This window comes from Lissotriton vulgaris, chromosome 2_1, assembly GCF_964263255.1.
Source record: "Lissotriton vulgaris chromosome 2_1, aLisVul1.2, whole genome shotgun sequence".
NCBI classification, from domain to species: domain Eukaryota; kingdom Metazoa; phylum Chordata; class Amphibia; order Caudata; family Salamandridae; genus Lissotriton; species Lissotriton vulgaris.
The window spans coordinates 1,454,712,624-1,454,728,497 of record NC_141687.1 but is presented as its reverse complement, the minus strand read 5'-3'; the positions used below and the strand labels follow the sequence as shown (position 1 = coordinate 1,454,728,497).

At 49.8% G+C, this 15,874-nt stretch overlaps 1 protein-coding gene and 1 pseudogene across 4 annotated transcripts in view; one reads left to right on the top strand and one right to left on the bottom strand.

The window, feature by feature from the left end:
• Positions 1 to 13,467, top strand: part of LOC147732748 (small nuclear ribonucleoprotein Sm D1-like) — a 49,768-nt pseudogene extending 36,301 nt beyond the window's left edge.
• The window catches only part of LOC147732747 (ATP-dependent RNA helicase DDX25-like), a 1,983,894-nt gene that overhangs the window by 707,165 nt on the left and 1,260,855 nt on the right, over positions 1 to 15,874 (bottom strand). The window lies entirely within an intron of this gene.

Sequence of the window (15,874 nt, the reverse complement as noted above, 5' to 3'; positions counted from 1 at the left end):
GGAGGGGAATGGCTTTGGGGTATCGGGTGGCGTGATCTACCAAGACAAGGATGAACCGGTGACCTAAGGAGGTCCGAGGGTCCAGGGGTCCGACAATGTCGATTCCCACCCTCTCAAAGGGGGTACTGACAACTGGGAAGGGCTGGAGGGGAGCCTTGCGCTTTCCTCCGCTTTTGCCGCTAGCCTGGCACGTGGGGCAGGACTTACAGTGGGTTTCCACATCGGCAGGCATACGGGGCCAGTAGAAATGGGTCACTAATCGTTGGTAGGTTTTATCCTGGCCGAAGTGTCCCGCCAGGGGCAAATCATGGGCCAGGTTGAGGAGGAGGCCGCGGAAACGTATGGGTACCACCAGCACTCAGGCTGACCCTAGTTCGGCGGTCTTCTGTTCGCTGTAGAGTAGGCCGTTTTCCCAGTACAGGTAGTGGGAGCCGGACTGGTCTCCGGCGGCCTGGGCCGCGGCCTGTTGCCGGGGCCCCTCAAGGGCAGGGCAGGAGGTCTGCTCCTGGCAGAACTCTTCTCGGGATGGTCCTCCCTCCTGGCGCCACTGGGCCAGCTCGGGGAGATCGGTCAGGGTGGGGATTGGTTCGACGGAGGGTCCGTGGGGACCGTTGTCGGATTCGCTTTTTTCGCTGGAGGGCCGGTCGGGGACCGCAGGTTGCTCGCCTCCCTCCGGGGTATCAGGGGCTGTACTGGGGACCTCGGACTCTTCGTCCCCAGGGTTGGTCATTCTGGCTGTCATGGCTCGGGTGCTCACACAGGCCCAGTGGGGCAGACCCAACATCTCTAGATGGGTCCTCCTTTCTACATCTTTCCACTTCGAGCTCTCTAGGTCATTCCCCAGGAGGCAGTCTACAGGCATGTCCGTGCGGACCGCTACCCGTAGGTCGCCCGAGACTCCCTCCCACTCAAATGGAACCTGGGCTATTTTGCAGGTGCGGACGGAGTTGTCAGCTGCTATCACTCTGCAGGAGGCGTGAGGGATGATCAGGGACTCAGGGACTAGCGTGTATCTGACTGACGTGATGCTGGCTCCTGTGTCTCTAAGGGCTCCTATGCTGTGCCCGTTGAACTTAACTGTCTGGCGATACTTGTCTGTGTGTCGGGCAGGTAGTCTCCCGGGACCATCTCGCTATTCCCCAGGGAGGCTAAGACCATGGCTGCGGGCTCCCACTCCCACTGCTCTTCTATCTCTTCCTCTTCTAGGGCTACCGAGGATATCTGTCTGGTGGAGGAGCCAGTGGGAGTGGATTTCTGGAACATGGGGCACCGGGGATCACCGGCATAGTGCCCGGGTTGCTGACACTTAAAACACGCTGTGCTGGGGCGGGGCCCCGGTGTACCTACGCTCGGGGCCGCTCTCGTCGAGGGAGGAGAACGGGGTGTCTGGTTTCTGGGGGGCTACGCTGGGGCCCTGACTGAGATCCTTGCTGTTTCCCTCTACCTCCCCCACCCCTCTGGCGGGAAGATCCTTGGTTGTTCCATGGGTAGTCTCCCCCGGGCCCCTTCTGGACTCGGGTGGCCACCCAGCGATCGGCTTCGACAGCCAGTTTTCGTGGATTGGCGAGCTTGCTGTCCAGGAGATGCTGCCTCACTCAGTTCCACAAAGCAATTCGCGAACAGGTGCTCGTAAGCGATGAGGTCAACCAGGCCTTCGAAGGTGGTCACATTGCTGCCCTTGATCCACCCGGGTGTAGTAGTTCACATAATCCACCCATGTGGTGCCAGGGATCTTCTTGCACTCCCAAAACCGCTGGCGATACATCTCGGGCGTGAGCCCGTAGCGGAATAGGAGGGCGCCTTTTATGTGGGTGTAGGCGTTCATGTGCTCGGTCGGCAAGTCTAGCAGGGTGTCTCTTCCCTTCCCGAGGAAGCGGCTCCACAAGCCGGCCCCCCAGTCCTTCTCGGGGACCCGGTGGTCGGACATGGCGACCTCGTAGGCCTTGAACCACTGCTGGATGTCGTCTCCTTTATAAAACTCCTTCACAACGTCTTTGGGGATGTGGACCTTCGTTTCCCGAGGGATCACCGGCTCCCCGAGTCCCAGTGGTCCGGTTGCATCTGCTCTTGCCTTTAACTCTAGTTCTTTGAGGCTGCGCTCGTGCTCGAGCTCGTGCTCAAGCTGTAGTTTCCGGCCCTCATGCTCCTTCTGGAGCTTCTCTTCCAGCTCCCCCTGGAGCCGCAACTGCTCGACTGCCAACTTCTTCTCTGCAAGTTTGAGTTCTCCCTCCAACTTGAGGCGTGCTAGTTCTAGTTCATGGCTTCGGTCGCGTTCTCGGTCGGCCATCTCTTCCGACGACCGATCCCTCCCGGTAGCTGGGCTCTGGGTTGGTTGCTGGTTTCTCTCACTGGTCGGTGTACTGGGTTCAGTCTGTGGTCTCCCTTCCCCGTTGTCTTCAGGCGGGGGAAGGACTGACCCGGACTCCACCCAAGCCGTTAGCGCTTTTTGGAAATCCTCCTTGGTACTTAGTCCGGTACTGGCGATGCTCAGTTCTTTGCAGAACTGCTTGAGCTCTCTATGGGTGTAGTCTTCCAATAGGTCTTTATCGAAGGGCGTTTTCACACTGGATTCTGTGGACGACATCGTTGCTCTTCCTTTCTTGTTCGCTGCTGCGTGTGGGTTCAGGTAGTGTGTCAGTGGTACGATCTTCAGACGTAGGTTCGTATTGCATCGCTGCCACCAATGTTGGAAGGGTGACCTCAGGGGTCAAGACTGCTCTCCTAACCACCCGAGACCCTCCTCTCCCACAATTCCTGCCGAGTCTTATCGAGGGACGGTCCCCGCACACTGTCGGCACACCACAGTGTGTGTGTGTGTGTGTGTGTGTGTGTGTGTATATGTGTGTGTACGTAAAAGTGTGTGTATGTGTATATATGTATGTGTGTATATGTATGTGTGTATATGTATGTGTGTATATGTATGTGTGTATATGTATGTGTGTATATGTATGTGTGTATATGTATGTGTGTATATGTATGTGTGTGTGAATATGTGTATGTGTGTGTATATGTATGTGTGAATGTGTGTGTATATGTATATATGTGTGTGTATATGTATATATGTGTGGGTCTATGTTTATATGTGTGTGTGTGTGTATATGTGTATTGTTGGAAGGGGGTGACCTCAGGGGTCAAGACTGCTCTCCTAACCACCCGAGACCCTCCTCTCCCACAATTCCTGCCATGTCTTATCGAGGGATGGTCCCCGCCGGGGAGGAATGATCGAACACACTGTCGGCACACCACACTTACGACCGGACACCACACCGTGAATCTTTATCAAGTATGAACTTTATCAAGGTAAAAAGGGTAGCAATATACAGCGATCGAGGGATCGTGAAAGTCTCGTAACACAAGGGAACGGGGAAGCGGGACAGTCTCAAAGGGCCGGCCAGTACGTAGCGTACCCTGCGCACAGTTCTCAATCCTCGAACTGGGGGGTACGGAGGCTGGCGATGGTACGTGCTTGTCCTACTCACTTCGGTTCGAGGTTGTCGTGAGGGTAGCGTTGATGGTCCAGCCGGACCAGGGGACTCCTCCAGCCGTGACGAGGTCAGCAGGGCTCGATCCGGAGTGCACCGTAGTGTTTGTCGTTCAGATGGAGCCGCGACAGCGTCAGCAGGGCTCAGGATGGTAGCAAGAGTCTCTTGTTCACAAGAGTGGGCCGCGACGAGGTCAGCAGGGCTCCGATGGTTCAAGTCTTCCTCTAGCTTCGAGGATGAGCCGCGACAGCAGGGCTAGGTGGTTCAGTTCCGTAGCTTCGAGGATGAGCCGCGACAGCGTCAGCAGGGCTCGGCGGGTCAGAGTCTGTTCTCCTCAAGGTCAGCCGCGATCAGATTAGCAGGGATTTCTTGTCCAGGATACAACTGCCAGTTGGATGGGAGGCAGGCCGTCTTATAGTTCAGGGGCCCTTTGATGTCCGGACCCTCAGAGGCAGGAGGCCGGTGGTCCGAGGGCCAGGAGGCCGATTGTCTGGGCGGCTGGTTCTTTGATGCTTTGGACCGTGCGTCCAGGGGATCCCAGACGCCCATCAAGGTTTGGAGCCAGCTCGCTAGGAGGCCAAAGGTGTGAACGAAACCAGCCCCCAGGGATAGTTCAGAGGTGTGAGGGGAACCAGTTCCTCAGGAGGAGGCCGGAGGTGTGATTGAAGTCTTGGTTTCGGGTACTTGGTGGGTCCTTCGCCCCCCCGGGTGGGTCCAGGCGCGCCGGACGCGCAGGCCTGTCTGCGGCCAGGGTCGGCCACGAGCTGCCGAAAGGGAAGAAGGCGGCCGGCCGGTGTGGCCAAACATGGAGTCTGATGGTCATATGCACTGTGGCAGGCACGCGGTCTGGAGATCGGCTCAGGTCCGGGGTAGAGGGGTCGTGTACAGTTCTAGGCGGGCTGGGGTCAGGCTCACCGGTAGTCCTTGGGTTGCGGGGGATCAGAGAGGACCACGCCACGAGGCAGGGTCCAACATGAATATATATGTCTGTGCACTCGAGCTTCATGCTCTTTTGAGTCAAATAAAGCAGTTACTCACTGATGATCGGAACGCCTTAGTTTTCATATCTTTTTAAAAGGGCAATTCTATTACATAAAGCTTATTAGGAGTCCCATCGCTCTTAAATATAAGTGCGTAACTGATACTGACCAGACTACGCCCTCCCAATGTCGGCGGACACAAGAACTGACACACAAGTAAAGTGATATACCCAGGATCACAGTTTGGTCAGGTGGGGAAGGGTTTGACCTTATACATACTCCTTCCACAGCTAGCCATGTAAACCGAAGGCCACATCACTTAAAAGAACGGAAAATAGTTAGTCAGCCATTTGGTCTGTTGTGTGTTTGTTGTGCCTCAGCTTCGCAAAGTCACTTACTTACATGCTTTTGACATTCATGGCAAAAAGATGTAAACTACATCCACTGATTGAAGAGACATTCCACTATTTATTGGTCCATCATCACAAGGCATTACCTACTATAAATGTTTTTCCTCTGTGCTGTTTGAGTATGCATGTTGGGATGTCAGCACCATAAAGCAAAGGAGCGTACGTACATAGTTCACACACAATATGGCGGGAGAAACAAAAGCAGAGAACTAACTGACCTGACCGTTCAACAGGGTTCTGCATGTCACCAAAAAACTGCACTGTTGTGCTGCAACAACGCACTGACTGACTCTCCCACTCTCTCTCTCTCTCACTCTCTCTCACAGACTGACTGACTCTCCCACTCTCTCTCTCTCACTGACTCACTCTCTCTCACAGACTGACTGACTGACTCTCCCACTCTCTCTCTCTCACTGACTCACTCTCTCTCACAGACTGACTGACTGACTCTCCCACTCTCTCTCTCTCTCTCTCACTGACTCACTCTCTCTCACAGACTGACTGACTGACTCTCCCACTCTCTCTCTCTCTCTCTCTCTGACCCACCCTCTCTCACAGACTGACTTACTCACCCACTCTCTCTCTCATTGACTGACTCAGACTGACTGACTCTCCCATTCTCTCTCATTGACTGACTCAGACTGACTGACTCTCCCATTCTCTCTCATTGACTGACTCAGACTGACTGACTCTCCCATTCTCTCTCATTGACTGACTCAGACTGACTGACTCTCCCATTCTCTCTCATTGACTGACTCAGACTGACTGGCTCACTCTCACTGACTGACTGACTGACTCACTCTCACTGACTGACTCACTCTCACTGACTGACTGACTCACTCTCACTGACTGACTGACTCTCACTGACTGACTGACTGACTCTCACTGACTGACTGACTCACTCTCACTGACTGACTGACTCACTCTCACTGACTGACTGACTCACTCTCACTGACTGACTGACTCACTCTCACTGACTGACTGACTCACTCTCACTGACTGACTGACTCACTCTCACTGACTGACTGACTCACTCTCACTGACTGACTGACTCACTCTCACTGACTGACTCACTCTCACTGACTGACTCACTCTCACTGACTGACTCACTCTCACTCTCACTCACTCGATCTCTCTGACTGGCTGACTCGCTCTCTCTGACTGACTGACTCGCTCTCTCTGACTGACTGACTGACTCGCTCTCTCTGACTGACTGACTCGCTCGCTCTCTGACTGACTGACTGACTCGCTCTCTCTGACTGACTGACTCGCTCGCTCTCTCTGACTGACTGACTCGCTCTCTCTGACTGACTCGCTCTCTCTGACTGACTCGCTCTCTCTGACTGACTCGCTCTCTCTGACTGACTCGCTCGCTCTCTCTGATTGACTCGCTCGCTCTCTCTGATTGACTCGCTCGCTCTCTGACTGACTCGCTCGCTCTCTCTGACTGACTCGCTCGCTCTCTCTGACTGACTCGCTCTCACTGACTGACTGACTCGCTCTCTCTGACTGACTGACTCGCTCTCTCTGACTGACTGACTCGCTCTCACTGACTGACTGACTCGCTCTCTCTGACTGACTGACTCGCTCTCACTGACTGACTGACTCGCTCACTCTCTCTCTCATTGACTGACTCAGACTGACTGACTCGCTCACTCTCTCTCTCATTGACTGACTCAGACTGACTGACTCTCCCATTCTCTCTCATTGACTGACTCAGACTGACTGGCTCACTCTCACTGACTGATTGACTCACTCTCACTGACTGACTCACTCACTCTCACTGACTGACTGACTGACTCTCACTGACTGACTGACTCACTCTCACTGACTGACTGACTCACTCTCACTGACTGACTGACTCACTCTCACTGACTGACTGACTCACTCTCACTGACTGACTGACTCACTCTCACTGACTGACTGACTCACTCTCACTGACTGACTGACTCACTCTCACTGACTGACTGACTCACTCTCACTGACTGACTGACTCACTCTCACTGACTGACTCACTCTCACTGACTGACTCACTCTCACTGACTGACTCACTCTCACTCACTCGATCTCTCTGACTGGCTGACTCGCTCTCTCTGACTGACTGACTCGCTCTCTCTGACTGACTGACTCGCTCTCTCTCTCTGACTGACTTACTCGCTCTCTCTGACTGACTGACTCGCTCTCTCTGACTGACTCGCTCTCTCTGACTGACTCGCTCTCTCTGACTGACTCGCTCTCTCTGACTGACTCGCTCTCTCTGACTGACTCGCTCTCTCTGACTGACTCGCTCGCTCTCTCTGATTGACTCGCTCGCTCTCTCTGATTGGCTCGCTCTCTCTGACTGACTCGCTCGCTCTCTCTGACTGACTCGCTCGCTCTCTCTGACTGACTCGCTCGCTCTCTCTGACTGACTCGCTCTCACTGACTGACTGACTCGCTCACTCTCTCTCTGACTGACTGACTCGCTCTCACTGACTGACTGACTCGCTCACTCTCTCTCTGACTGACTGACTCGCTCTCACTGACTGACTGACTCGCTCACTCTCTCTCTCATTGACTGACTCAGACTGACTGACTCTCCCATTCTCTCTCATTGACTGACTCAGACTGACTGGCTCACTCTCACTGACTGACTGACTCACTCACTCTCACTGACTGACTGACTCACTCACTCTCACTGACTGACTCACTCTCACTGACTGACTCACTCTCACTGACTGACTCACTCTCACTGACTGACTCACTCTCACTGACTGACTCACTCTCACTGACTCACTCTCACTGACTGACTCACTCTCACTGACTGACTCACTCTCACTGACTGACTCACTCTCACTGACTGACTCACTCTCACTGACTGACTCACTCTCACTGACTGACTCACTCTCACTGACTGACTGACTCACTCTCACTGACTGACTGACTCACTCTCACTGACTGACTGACTCACTCTCACTGACTGACTCACTCTCACTGACTGACTCACTCTCACTGACTCACTCTCACTGACTCACTCTCACTGACTGACTCACTCTCACTGACTGACTCACTCTCACTGACTGACTCACTCTCACTGACTGACTCACTCTCACTGACTGACTCACTCTCACTGACTGACTCACTCTCACTGACTGACTCACTCTCACTGACTGACTCACTCTCACTGACTGACTCACTCTCACTCACTCGATCTCTCTGACTGGCTGACTCGATCTCTCTGACTGACTGACTCGATCTCTCTGACTGACTGACTCGCTCTCTCTGACTGACTGACTCGCTCTCTCTGACTGACTCGCTCTCTCTGACTGACTCGCTCTCTCTGACTGACTCGCTCTCTCTGACTGACTCTTTCGCTCTCTCTGACTGACTCTTTCGCTCTCTCTGACTGACTCGCTCGCTCTCTCTGATTGACTCGCTCGCTCTCTGACTGACTCGCTCGCTCTCTCTGACTGACTCGCTCGCTCTCTCTGACTGACTCGCTCTCTCTGACTGACTGACTCGCTCTCACTGACTGACTGACTCGCTCTCACTGACTGACTGACTCGCTCTCCTTGATTGACTGACTCGCGCTCTCTCTGACTCGCTCTCTCTGACTAACTTGCTCGCTCTCTCTCTCTGATTCACTGACTCTCTGACTGACTCGCTCTCCCTGACTGACTGACTCGCTCTCTCTGACTGACTCGCTCTCTCTGACTGACTCGCTCTCTCTGACTGACTCGCTCTCTCTGATTGACTGACTCTCGCTAATTGACTGACTGATTCTTGCTAAAAACGGACTCTCGCTAAGTACTGACTGACTCTCGCTAAGTACTGACTGTCTCTCGCTAAGTACTGACTGACTCTCGCTAAGTACTGACCGACTCTCGCTAAGTACTGACTGACTCTCGCTAAAAACTGACTGACTCTCGCTGAAAGACTGACTCACTCTCGCTGAAAGACTGACTCACTCTCGCTGAAAGACTGACTCACTCTCGCTGAAAGACTGACTCACTCGCTAAAACTCACTTTCGCTAAAAGACTGACTCACTCGCTAAAAGATTCACTCTCATTCACTTTCACTCACTCACTGACTGACTGACTCTCACTGACTGACTGACACTCTCACTGACTGACTGACACTCTCACTGACTGACTGACTATCTCACTCACTGACTGACTGACTATCTCACTGACTCTCTCACTGACTGACTGACTGACTCTCTCACTGACTGACTGACCTTCCCCCTCCTGGTATTTATGTCCCCCATAAAAAAAACACAACAAGCAACCATTGTGACAGGCAGATACAAGGTGCCAGCAATGAAAGGACAAAAAAACTCAAGACATTATTTTTAATACTTTTTAATATGGTCGTTCAGTTGTACATAATGCTTTTTTGGTCATATCTGAGGTAACAAAAAAAGCTTCTGCCACTTCTTTATTATAACTTTTCAGCATGCTGCAGAATATGTACAGCACAGCTTAAAGACATAGGTAAAGTCAATATCTCTGGCTAAACATTTATAAGTTCCCAAAGGCGAGACCTATTGGCTATGCCAATCCTTGTTATTATTTAGTTGTGTAAACCAGATGTTTTATCCTTAGAACGTTTGTGGCATTTCCTATTCAGTGAAGTAGTGTGGCTCACTGGTTAGAGGCGGCAGACCCGAGAGCAGAGGACGGCCCGGGACCAGGGTTCGATTCCCGGCGCGGCAGGTTTCTGGACCAGGGTCAGCGGACTTGATAATTCTCTCGCCTCGGTGCCCACTCTGATCAGCGATCACACTCGGCAACTCTGGGCATTAGCTTGCCTCATCTTCACTAACGGCCCCACCAGACCGCCGGGGATGCCTGGTCTCACCCTGGAGATACCCATTAAGGGACCATCTCTCAGGGAAGCCAGGAAGGGTTTCGCAGCGGTCGAAGCGCCTTGGGACCCTCCTGGTAAGTAGTGCGCTATATAAATGCCTATACATTTACATTTACATTTACACATTTACATTCATGCCTCCAGTACTTTTCTTTGCACTTCGTAGGCATTATGTGATTGATTTTTTTCAACTTAAGCTATTTGATCATTATGATCATATTCTAAATAATGTAATAAACACTGGATGTTAAAAATAAAGTTAATACATACGAACCATGCTATATTTTACTACTAAAAAGGGAGCCACAATTGCAGTTACCTTGCAGTTAAAAGGGACTTGATTTGAATGGTGCAGCAGGTGCAGTGGCACCGGTGCCAAAAGCTCCAGGGACTCCATCAAACCCAAGTCAAGTCAGAGAATTTATATAGCGCACTACATACCCAGAGGGTCTCAAGGCGCTTAGGGAGGGGAGGACGCTTACTTGTCAAATATCCACGTTTTAAGTTGCTTTCTAAAAGCTAGGTGGTTCTGGGTAAGGCGAAGGTAGGTGGGGAGTGAGTTCCATGTTTTAGCTGCCAGGTATGAGAAGGATCTGCCTCCCATGGTGGTCTTGTTGATGCGGGGAACAGTGGCGAGGGCTTGGCTGGAAGAACGTAGTTGGCGGGAGGGGGTGTAGAGGGACAGTCGTGAGTTGAGGCATTCTGGTCCGATGTCGTAGAGTGATTTGTGTGCGTGGGTTAGCAGTCGGAAAGTGATCCTCTTATTGACGGGTAGCCAGTGGAGGTCTTTCAGGTGGCCAGAGATGTGTTCGTTACGTGGGATGTCTAATATGATCCTGGCTGAGGCGTTTTGGATTCGTTGGAGCTTCTTCTGGAGTTTAGCGGTAGTACCTGCGTAGAGGGTGTTTCCGTAGTCCAGTCGGCTCGTGACCAGAGCATGGGTGACTGTTTTTCTGGTTTCGGTGGGGATCCAGCGAAATGTTTTTTTGAGCATGCGAAGAATGTTGAAGCAGGATGAGGATACGGCGTTGACTTGTCTGTTCATTGAGTGAAGAGTCCAGGATAACGCCTAGGTTCCGTGCGTGGTCTGTCGGGATGGGTGCTTTTCCAAGGGCTTCCGGCCACCAAGAGTCGTCCCATGCAGAGGGGGATGTACCTAAGATGAGGACTTCTGTTTTATCTGAGTTCAGTTTCAGACGGCTTTGTTTCATCCATTCGGCAACTTCTTTCATTCCTTCGTGTAGGTTTGTTTTGGCGGTGCTGGGGTCATTGGTGAGAGAAAGGATCAATTGAGTGTCATCCGCGTAGGAGATGATGTTGAGGTTGTGTTGGCGAGCGATGGCCACAAGGGGGCTCATGTATACGTTGAAGAGTATTGCTATCATTTAAAAGTAAATAGGCAGTCACAATTGCAGTTACCTTGCATGTGAAAGGGGCTTTATTTAAATAGTGCAGCAGGTGCAGTGCCACCAGGGCCAAAAGTTGTCATAACTCCACTAAACACCAAATATTGCTATATTGTATTACTAAACAGGCAGTCACACGTGAAGTTATCTAGCAAGCACTAGGGCCACGATTTCAATATTGCAGCAGGCGCAATGTCATCAGGACCAAAAGCTCCAGGCACCCTACTAAACACCAAGTATTGCTATATGTTATTCCTAAAGAGGCAACCACAAGTGCAGTTAGCTTGCAGGCAACAGGGTCATCATTTCAATGGTACAGCAGGTGCAGTGACACCGGGTTCCAAAGCTCTAGGAACCCCTCCAAACACCAACAGCCTGATTCATGAACGGGCCGTTTTGCGAGGCTCAAATAGCGATTCATAAGGAATCGCTATTTGAGACTCGCAAAACGGTATTCATGTAGGAATCGCAATATTAATTGCGATTCCCACTGATTCCTTATTTGCGATTAGCTAATTGCTAATCGCAAATAAGGAATAACTCCCCATGCATTCCTATGGGCCAAAAGGCCCATAGGAATGCATGGGGAGTCATTCCTCATTTGCGATTAGCAATTAGCTAATCGCAAATGAGATTGCGAGTACAAGGGTGCCAGGGGTGTCCAAAGGACACCCTGTAGCACCCCTGCAATGGAAATTAACACAGGTGTTGCACACACACATGTCCAAAGGACATGTGTGTGTGTAACGTGCAACTCAGAAAAATGCATTTAAATGCATTTTTCTGAGTTTTCGCAATTTACCACGAGGTTTGACCTCGCGGTAAATTGCGGCCCGAAATTGCGATTTCGCAATTGTAAAATGGATGATGAATTACATTTAAGGAATCTCAAATAGAGATTCCTTAAATGTAAATCCTCGCAAATATGCGAATTAGCAAATAGCGATTTTTGCATTTGGGATGCTGAATCCCAAATGCAAAAATCGCTCTCGCAAAGGGCCAGATTCTCAGAATCTGGCCCTTTGCGAGCGCTATTTTCTTTCATGAATCGGGCGGCAAATATTGCAATATTTTACTGCTTAACAGGCAGTCACAAGTGAAGCTACCTTACCGGCAATAGGGTCATGATTTGAATGGTGCAGCAGGTCCAGTGGCATCAGGGCTAAAAGTTGTCAGAACTCCTCTAACATCAAATATTGCTATGTTTAATTACTAAATAAGCAGTCACAAGTGATGTTACCTTGCAGGCATTGGGGGCACGATTTGAATGGTGCAGCAGGTGCAGTGGCACCGGGCCCAAAAGTTGTCAGAACTTTACTAAGCACATAATATTGCTATTACATCAATTAATTTTATTATTTCCCTCTTTCCTTTTTCAAAAGTTTGCTATTGCTTACCAGTACCTAACTATTAGTAACAGCACAATATTTTGCCTTTTGTATATAAATGAGTCTTAACACTTTAACAGTTTCTGTAACTTATATTGTACAACTACTCAGCAACCTACAACTCACAACAAAAACGAGCCTATTATTGGTCACATAGGTGAAACCTAATGCGTTTACCAATGCTTGTTGGAGTAATCTGCTCTGCAAACTAACTAAAAAACTACTGATTTCCTAACGTCTTGTGTATGGCAAAGGTTTACACATTACTATTCCAGATATACATGCGCATATTGAAATAGTCATGCTATAAGTAATACAGCCAGAACCAATCCTAAGGTAATACATCCCCATCATGAAGTCATCATCGATTAGTAGTCCCATTCTAAAGATATTTTGGGATCATCCTTGAGTAATACTGCCTCATTCTGAAGCCATCACAAGATCATTCTGTAATAATACAGCCCCATCCTGAAATACCCACAAGAGCATAGTGGAGTAATCCAAACTAATCCTGAAATCATTCTGGGATCATCCTGCAGTGGTAAGGCATCATCACATATATTTTAATGAAATAATCAGGAATCAGACTATTCCTGAATTCATCATGGTATCATCCTGCAGTAGTACAAGATCATCACATCTTCTCCACTGAAGTAATTGGACACTAATCCTGGAGTAGTTTCTCTGCATCTCATTTAAATATTCTGCCCTGTGGGCATACTTCAGGATGGCTTCGGATGACTTACACAGATAATTGCAGGAATAGCCTGGCTGAAGTAATCGGATGACTTCAGAATCACCCTGGGATGATCTTCCTTTTTGACTTGGGACACTCCTGTTTGATGTTCAATCGAAAGTTAAATACATGAAAAGAGAAGCAGTTGCTGGGAGTGGCCGAGGTCGGGGAAGAGGACGTGGCCGCGGAAGAGGCAGAGGAGGACCCAGCCAATAATGTTTCACAAGTTACAAATGTCCAAAAAATTGAAAGTTTTGTACAGGTTTTGTTTTTTAATAAATGGGTATATGCCCACAACTTGCCTCTTGTTACGGTTCACTGTTTAATATATTCATTAAGCTTTGTTTGTCCAAGACATGGCCCTTTTTGAGTACACTCATTTTGCCACTTAAGACAAAACTATCACTTCACTGTAGCTCAATACTTGCCTCTAGCTATTCAACAATTCAAGTCTTGAATATGTTATGTTTCACTACATGACGAACCTTATTTATGTATACATCCCTATTTGAGGATCATATTTTGAAGTTGGAACTGAAAGTATGGTCCCTGTCGCCATTTATTAGTCCCCTCGTTCGGACTGTTTCTATTATGTAGAAGTGGAAAAAATTAAGTTTTTCCACAAAGTTTGACATGTATTGTCGACCGGCAATGCTCAAGTGAAATAATGGCAAATTTGATGGATAAAAAAAAAAATTTCAGTGGGAGGGTCAGTCACGGTGTGTGGGTGATGTTGGTAGGGTAAGCGAAGTCTGGGTGGGGTATTATCTGCTACTCTAGTGTGGTGCTCTGCAGCACGGGTTGCACTCAGGATCACAGTTTCCAGACATTTTTTATGCACTTCAACCTCTGGTTTGGGGTGGGAGAACCATTGGCAAGAGACACTGTGTGTGTAAAAAGTGGACAGAGAGCGGGAAAACGGATAAAGAGGCAAAGTAGAGAGGAGGCAGAGGTACGGACGGCAGAGGTAGATAGACGGTGAAGAACACACAGGGACTGCATGGCCAGAGCGCAAGCCGATGCCCTGCAGAAGGCCTTGAGGCCCGGCCCGTGCAGCGTGAATCACTGGGAGGACAATATGCACACAGAGCCGGAGGCCTCCGCGCCTGGCCTGCTGAAGCGAGCCACAGAAGGAACCAGTGCGCTTCATTTACTCCATTCAGGAGCTGAGCCAGTGTCTGCGCAGGAAGGAAGGGCAAGGCTCCGGCCTTCCCGTCCTTACAACACAGAGTAAAGTGAAAATGTGCCCTTCACGCTCCTTTTCAAGTCTGCTCGGTAGTTTGAGTGCGTGTGCCTAAGAGATGTGGGTAGGCTGCTGTAAACCTGCACACAAGTTTGGCTTCAGACGGCTGCAAAAACATGTGCTAGCCGAAAGGCCAACAGGAGGTAGCAGGACAATATGTGATTATTTGTCTGACTCAGTTTCACCCTAAAGCTTTCCAATGAGACCCCCAAACCAAACATGATCTCTGCAATAGAACGCTCTCATTAACTTTTCTTTGTTTTACTCTTGTACCGCTTATGCTGTAAGGTCACAAAAAGTTTATACTATCCATATTGTAATTATAATTACATTTATATAGCACGTACTACCCATGACGAGGTGTCGAAGCACATTTCGGCATGCAGCACGCTACTCCGGAACCCAAAATTGTTTTATTACTTAACGGTACAAGTTTATCAACCTTTGAAGGATGCAAGGAAGCCGATGCGTTAACTCTCTGATGTACCTTAAGGGTTTCCTCAGCTCAATGTATCATTAAACTAGTATGACACTTACCCGCCCCAACCCCATTAAAACTAGCTGAGGTACGGCGCAACACGGAGAGCAAGGCAGCATGGATGTGACGGAGAAGACTTACATGGGGTAGAGGAAGAAAATAGGTACTCCAGTGGTTTGCTGAAAGAAAAAGAAACCAGCCCTGGACCGTCTGCAGCATCTTGGCGGAGGGGCGAGCGAACAACAGCTACAGGATGTAAGAACCCTGTAAATCTGGAGCCGACGGGGGGGGAGGGAGGGAAAGTGAAAGCGCGCCATGCGCGCTGTGCTGAGCGCGCATTGTGCTGAATACCCGAGCCATACACGTGAACATGGCCTGTCCTGTACGACGCATGCACATGTCCTGTCCCCCTTCGGCCAAGAAATCAACAATAGATCTCGCCAAGGTGAGCAGCGCATGCGCCGCTAGGCGAGACCTAAAAATAGAGCAAGCCGGTGAAAACAGGACCAATTCTGTGGATTGCTTTTCAAGAAAGAAGAAAGGAGTTCCTGAACAGATGTCAAAGTGGTGACCTGTGTATTTATATTGTACTTAGTCCTTGTTCTCTGGAGGGATAAACACAGTAGAAGGCATGACAAATGCATGCCATGGACAAATGGGGAAAAAGAATATGAGAGGGACAAGGGATCCAGCAAATGGGAAGCCTATGAGTGGGCTGTGTATACTAAAGTATATAAGAAGTATATGCTAAACTATATACAAGAGGTCTTCAATGCTCGACCTAAAAATGGAAACCACTTAATAGAGCTAACCTCCTACAGGTGTTTAAAAACTGTGCAGCTTTTATGTCAATTGTCGTTAATGACAAAGCAGGTAGCCTTTGTAAACACTAAGGAAGGGAA